The 7,646-nt window shown below is 48.5% G+C and overlaps 1 protein-coding gene across 1 annotated transcript in view; it reads right to left on the reverse strand.

Moving 5' to 3' along the window:
• SMOX (spermine oxidase) overlaps positions 1-5,873 on the reverse strand; it is a 38,339-nt gene extending 32,466 nt beyond the window's left edge. The window contains exon 1 of the mRNA XM_015863035.2: positions 5,711-5,873. The gene's annotated coding sequence lies outside the window, so the exon portion shown is untranslated. The remainder of the gene's footprint in view (positions 1-5,710) is intronic.
• Positions 5,874-7,646: the final 1,773 nt, after the last annotated feature.

The following is a 7,646-nucleotide window of genomic DNA, read 5'->3' on the forward strand; positions in this document are numbered from 1 at the left end:
CTTTAATGCAGCCTGGTACATCAATCCCTTTACCTTAGTAAGTAACGTTCTAATGCTTACCCACTGTATTTTCTGTCACAGTTTATGTTTGAGTACTCTCCGAAGGATCTACGGAGCCACACTTGAAGAGTTTTGCAAATGCAAGGATAACCTTATCCTACAGAGATAGACAGTACCTACAAAATGAGAAGTACACAGCGTAACCACTGCAGAAGGTCATTCATAAAGCACAGCGGGGAGCTCAGATCAGGAGAGTAACGCTGCCCAAAGTGCAGTTCAGCTCACCATGGGGAAAGCCTTGACGATAGCAGCTAGCAAGGACCTCCCCACCTCCAGTTCTGGAATAGCTGGTAAAGATCCTGAGGACCTTTTCCCTGGGGAAAAGGCAGCACTTGAGCTAGAAAAGCCTGTGCCCTCCTATTACAGTGAGTAGAGGCATGAACCCATCTTGAAGCCTTTCATGACAAAACATGTGATCTGTGCAGCTGCCAGAGAGAAAACAAAACACATCCAACATGCCCCAGAGTCTCCATATGAGCATCATATGTGTCTGTCAGCTCCATATAGGTTGGTGCCAGATGCACGCTGCGGCCCAAGGCAAACCTGGCCCAGCTGCAGCTGTGGCCTATGCACAAAGCCTGCAGAGAGGGAACCGAACAACCCCTTCTGCACAATAACAAAAGGGCAAGAGGTCAGTGATTTTCAACTGCAGCAACAGAAATCCCAGTTAGAAACTAGGAAAATCTTGCTAATGCTAAGGACAACACAAGGCTTTGAAGGATCACCCAGGAAAGATGGGGGAAAGCCCATCACTAGAGGCTTTTAAGGACTGGACAAACATCTGCTGGGAAAGTTTGGATAGATCTGACCCAGCCTTGGGGCAGGAGGTCAGATCAGACAACTTGCTAAGGCCCCTTTTGGCCCTTTGGTGAGACTATTTTTCCTACCACTTTGCTTCCTTCATACTCCACCCTGCAGTCAGAAAAGCTCTTTTTTTTTCCCCTCAGATCATTCCTCTGTTCCTCCCTGGAACATTTTCATGCATAAGTATCTTCAGGGCTGGAGCCCTTTCATGTTTTGAGAAGCTCGGAGCAAAATGTCTGCGTGTCTAACAACAAAAAGACCTTACAGATCATACACTTAGCATTACAGACTGCTCTCCTCTCCAGCACAGCTTGTCCACTGTGAGCCTGGCAATGGAAATCCCACCTGCACCAACTCTTCATGCAGAAGTACTTACCTTGTATCTCATCCCCAAGCTGTACAACCTTCAGTGCTTCCTACCAGCTCAACCCTGGCAGCCAGCAATTGAGAGCAAAGCTGACTTTACTTTGAATCCCCAGCAGGGAAACAGAACCACACAATTCAAGATCTCACCCCATGGGAATCAGGAGGCAAAAAGAAAATGTGATGATTCAGTCCTTAACCCTAAAGCCCACCGTGTAACACTCAGCCTTTTGTCAGAGTGCCTCTATCAGAGGCACCAGATGCTACTGTCTAACTGCAGCAACAGTGTGAGCTCCCCATGACGATAAAGAGGATATCTAATTTAGCATACGACACTACTGGAAGCACTGTGCTTCTGCAAGTGTTAATTAACGGCACGTAACATTGCATGAGATCTAACCTTGATCTCTGGGTTTGCGCTGGAACTACCAACTTCAGCAGCAAGAAGGACTTACAAGCCTTTGATTCCACATGTGCCCTGTACAGCTCTTTCAGTTCATCCTTGGAAACACAAAGCCAGCTCTCAGTCCTGCCTGTCTGTGAAAGCAAGCAGAGAGTGTGAGAACAAGAACTGATCCGAGGCAAAGACATCCACTCCAATTTGTGTGCACGTGTGTCACAGCGCATGAGGGCACAGTCTTCCAACGTCAGGAAAATCATCCAAGTTTGCTGTCCTTAAGAGCCATGGGGTGAGCAAGGGATAAGATCCAACTGAAAAACGACCCTATAAAAGCAAGTAATGATCTGCTGACATAGAGCGTGCTCCCACATCAGGATCTCTTGGCCACGAGCAGATAAGCAAGAATAGGACCAAGCTCTACACTAACAGCAGTGCTTTAAACTGTCCTATGTGACACTGAGTCCCAATGGGACTGGAGAGCACTTACACAAGAGAGGAAGCAAGAGGACAGACAGCTCAGTGAAAATATCTTGATGCCGTTTCACTGCTGAAGCCACTGCCTTGCAAAAGGAGGCTCCTTCCAGCAGCTTGAAAGGGTCTGTGGTTCTCAGGACCAACCAAAGGGTTACCAGACACGTTAACGATGAGCTCCTTCCTGGCAGCATCCGCTTGGATCAGAACTGTGACTGATTCCAAATAAAAAGTCCTGCTTGAAGAAAAAAATATCTAGAGATCAAAGCAAGAGGTTACACCTACATCCTGGAACATGGCAATGCTTATGGGACAGAAGAATTTTAAGCTCAGCTTCAGAATAAACATCTGTTTGTCCAACAGAAACATGAGGTTAGCATGCAGTTCTAACTTACACCTGTACAAGATCTTCTAGAGAAAAAGCTGAGTGTTCCAGCATTCCCCCACTTGTTCTGAAATGGGAATTAAACTGAATAGAGGTGTTATAATAACAAGGAGCACTCTCCTTTCCCATGCAACAGCCAGCACAGGGATAAGCCAGCACTACTGCCTACTTCAGAGCAATGCATTTTCTGGATACCTAAACTACAAGGTGGCTTGAGTTGGTATTTCACAACAGAAATGATCCAAAGCAAAGCATCCTCCCTTCTCTCCCCCCACCAAGTGTGCAAACATCATCATATCCCATCCAATATTTGAGTCATTCCAAACATGCCAGCAACCTACGCTGCTAAATGCCATTCAGCTAAATCTGGAGAGCCCACTTTAAATAAAAATTAGACAACCAACACACCATTATGCAGAATAATGAGCTACGCAGAAAAGAGCAAATAACCAGAGCTGATCTACCTCCATTTAGTTCTCTACTTCAACAGTCAGGAAAACAAATATTATTTATTACAGGGTAGTTCCTGCCTTTGAACTCACAGATTTTAACAAAATTCCACAAGCCACTATAAAGATTTTGCAGACCTACTGGATAGAAGATGTGATCAAAAACCAAAGACTCCCCACAAACTGAAATGAGCCTTATTTATATCAGTGCAGCTCCCTGGACATTGCAAAGCTCACTGCAACCTCTGTTCTGCCCCCTATCTGCTTCGTGGCCTCCAGCTCTCTCCCTCTGACCTCCTATTCTCAGAAGTGAGATAAAAACTGTCTCTGAAGGCAAAGTGGAAACAGGCTCTGAAGATGGAACATGCAACAACCAAATCTCTGTATGGCACCACTCCAGGGCTGCAAAATCTGTTTCCCTCAAACCCACCGAGTTCCCAGGCACTGTAATTTTGAGATATCTGAGAGCACTAACAATAGGAGTGTTGTTTCACTGGGACTTGCAGAAAACCTTAAGTGATGGCACAGTCACACTGAACTACTCTGAAATAGCTCAGGGACCAAACTCCAGTGTGAAAAGCAAGGGATGCTGTTATCCCCGGCTTTAAGGTCCTGCTGGTATCTAATCTCCTTACCTTCAGAGCAACCCAAGCCTGTCTCAGTGATACAACACTCCCTGCTGCATCCATCCTTACAACCAGCGTGCCTGCTCCAATGCCCAACCATTGTAGGCAGAGCCCTTAAGCCAGATGGTTTGGACACTGCTAGGAAGTAAGAGCTCACGTTTGTTCTCTATCTACTTCATTTCCAAGAGGTAATCTTCATACTTCACCACTGTGACACAACTTTTTAGCCCATCAGCAGAAGCCAAAAAATCTCAGTTATTTAATTTCCATAGACCTGACTTCATGAACTTCTAAAGAGAACTGATGCCTGTAGCCGCTGGGAATGGTATTTCTACATTTTTTCCATTTTCTGGTCTGTTAATTATGGTTACTAAGAGAAGGAGACAGCAGCTAGAGTTGTGAAATACAACAGGCTGTATTTGCACATTAGTCGAAGGAACAGAGAAAATAACTTGTAGTTCCTCTTGGTATAATCCAATCACACTAAGTAAAGCTCCATGCTTCTGAAGTCAGCATCACCATTCTCCTCAGACCTTCATTTGGGCCAGCAGGGAACTGACAGAGTGCATTAGACATCATTAGAAGGGATTATTTTTCTTCTGTGGGAAGAATGTCACACACACAAAAAAAAAAACCCAACCCACACACAAAGCGATATAAACCAGCCCCTGGGGTTTAGAGGGCAGGCAGCTCTACTATTGCAGCAAGCAGAAAGGCACCGAGTGTAGAAATATCCATCCAAACTTTGGAGGTAGAGATGGGGAGGAGTCTTTTGCAGATGGAAAACTGCATAGAACCCAAATCATCTTATTTGTCTGAGGTAGAGATCAGTGTAAGAGCAGGACTCGCATCTTTTAGACCAAAGGGTCCTGGAGGGAGTCCATAAACACTCACTGTGATTCTAACGTAGCTTCCAAACCACCTGAGCTTCTTCATGCCCATCAGACTGACTGATGGCCCCCCACCGCAGGAGAAGACATGCTTAGATACCAGTGAGCTGCTCCTCCAAGCCCAAAGATGCCACACGTAAACATTTGTGTAGCTCTGCTACAATCCAGGAACTGAGTCAGAACAAAGAATCATTTCGCCAGTACTCAGCTGTGTGTTTCCCAGCCCAGCTCCTCACTCCACAAAGGGCAGAGTATAGGGAGAAAGGGAATCAGCTCTGCTTTTAAGAAGCAATACCAGCTGAAGCTATGGACTTTGCCACCCATAGAAAAACACCGTACATCTGTCCCACAGGAACACCACAAAAGATTAGCTAAATCATTCAGCTACCAACCCGAAAAAGGGAAAAGGACCCAGGAGAATGCGACGTTATCGCTGAGTCAACAGAACAACATTTGTATTAGGCTGAAAACACACAGTATTCTTACACAAGGCAGAACAGAACTGGTGAGCTGAGTTCACATCCTTCACTAAACCTGTCCAGTAAGTCCGGGAATAAGCACCACGTCCAACAGGCTGAAGGAAAAGTGGATCAGCAAGGTGAGCTGAGGACAGGGCAAGGCTGTGCGTAGGATAACAGAGTGGACGTGGAGCTGATACATATGGTTTCACTTTTATGTAAAGCTTGCGTGTGCATCTCATATATCAGGGCAATTACAGCTGGCTCAGCGCTGCCTTTATGTTGGACTTTAAGCTGGATCGGAGACCGCACGCCTACAGAGCAAGAGAAGGGCTTTTAGGGGGGCTCAGACAACCGAGCAGCTGCGTTTTTAAGATTAAGATTGCTCAGAGGCTTTGCTTGGGAGGTTTGTTACCTCCCAACCTGCAATTCCTGAACCGACGATGGAAACAACGGAGCGACTCAAAGGAATCCCAATGGATGCGACCTCCAGGTCCCAACGGGCTGCCAAGAGCCGTGACAGCACTGACACCAACACAGCAAGAGAATAAAAACAAGAAATACCGTGAACCCCTCACCGAGGGGATGCTGCACCCCAGCCCCGCACACCCGAGGAGGCATTGCGGTGAGCTGAGCGCCTTCAGGCCCTTCGCTGCTACCTGAGCGCAGGGCAGCGGCTTTCTCCCTCCTCCCGGAGGCCAGCAGGTGACCGAGCCACCTCCTCGGTCCTCCAGCACTTTGGGGAGGGCCCCTTCTCGATGTCCCCGAGAGAGAAGAGGGAGCAGCGCGGAGCGGGAGCGGTACCTCTCTCTACGGTGCCGGAGGGGACGGGGCTCTCGCCGCCCGGCCGCTTCGCCTCGCTCCCCGCGTCTCGCTGCTCCCAGCCCGGCTTCGGCGGCGGCTCCTGGCAGTACGAGGAGTGAACCAGCGCCGGCCTGTTTACAGCCGCGTCCCCTTCGGCCCGCCCCGGCTCCGCCTCGAGGATCCCCCCCAGCTCCTCCTCCGCCTCCGCCTCCTCAGCACCGCCCGCCCTGAGGGGCCTGAGGGGAGCGCGGTGCTGGTGCGGAGCCTCTGTCCGGCGTCCTCCTCCTCCATCACCCGGTGCTGGAGTGTCACCTCCATTTGTTTTGCCCATCACAGAGTCATAAGGGTTGGAAAAGAGCTGTAGGATCACCCAACCCACACCCGCTGGCCACGTCCCTCAGTGCCTCATCCCCACACCTCCTCCGTGGATGGTGACCCCACTGCTCCCTGGGCAGATGGACCTTCAAGAGCCATCTGGTCCCATCCACAGCTCCATCAGGGACATCCACAGCTCCATCAGTGCTCACTGCACCATCCTGCCTGACTTTGGGTGTCTGAAGGGATGGGGCACCCACCACATCTCTGTGTGACCTGCTCCAGTCCCTCCCACCAATCTGGACAGTATGGCTTTCCCCATATCTCCTCATTTATTCCCCATTATCACCTTCCAAAGGGCCATACTTCCACCTAGACATCCCTTTCTATCTCATTCCTGCACAATAAGCAACTCAGAATGGAGACCTGAAACACTTCCGACACTTTCCTATCCATGATTCTAATTCTTACCATGATGCTCCAACCAAAGAGCATCCTTCAGCTCAGACATAAAACTCACTTCTGCAGCTTTCTGATACTCAAAGTACAGAACTGAGCCTAGAAACAAACACACCATACCTACAGTATTGTCCCTACTTGCAAACATGATCTATGTGACTTCCCATGAAAGCATCCAGCAACTTGCACAGGCCCAGGAAATTCACATCCATCTCGAACTCGTTGCAGCCTACAGCCCTGTACTGCAAATTGCTTTGAGAAGTCAAAGCCCTGGGTTTAATAAATCCTTGCGTAGTTCTGTAGGACAGACCTGGGTAAAGGACTGCTCTAAGAAACACAGCACTAACCCACAGTGCCTTTCAGAGACAGAATCCAGGCTGCTATGGGATATATGTTCAAACACTGCCCTCAGGGTGCAAACCTTCATAGTACAGACATCTCCCGAAGGAAGAGGAAGGCAAAAACCTCATTAGGGTTTAATGAGCCAGGAGACAGCCCTGTAACAGAGCTCACCCTGGTGCTGGGGCTCTCTTGCCTCTCAGTTTGATGGCTGTCATGACACTGCAGCTACAAGGTAAAAAACAGAGGAGTTTTTTCCACTTCTTCTATACAGAGGCTGTGAGCTCTTCCATTCTTGTGACTACCCTTACCTCTGTTCTCATGGCTGGAACGGATCCTTGCAAGGCACCTTAAAGCACCCAGGTGCAGAAACCTTGGTTGTATTTGACAGCCAGGGTAGGACAACAAGCAGTTCATGGCCACATGCTGCTTATATATATATTGGAATGGGGTTTCAGAGCCTGCAAGCCATGAGAATGATTGCCCCCAGCCAGCACACCCATGGCTGGATGCTTTTGGATAAGAGCATTGCCCTCATGCATGCCCCACAGCACAGGGTCTCCTACAGATGGAAGCAGAGCCTTGCAAACTAAAGTATTTCGGGGAAATGAGCCATATCCCTGTTTTCACTGGCTATATCTGGAAAGAGAATTGGCAATGAAGTGGATTACGTTGGCTGGAAAGAGCAGCCTCTCCCACAGGACTGGACAGAGTCTGGGATGATGAGGAAATAGGGTCAGCTTTATGGTCCAGCTTGGAGTGCCTATCTGGAGGGGATGGAGAGGAAACCAGGATTTCCTCAGCATCTCATAGAGCAATATCT

Source organism: Coturnix japonica, chromosome 4 (assembly GCF_001577835.2).
Source record: "Coturnix japonica isolate 7356 chromosome 4, Coturnix japonica 2.1, whole genome shotgun sequence".
Taxonomy (NCBI): domain Eukaryota; kingdom Metazoa; phylum Chordata; class Aves; order Galliformes; family Phasianidae; genus Coturnix; species Coturnix japonica.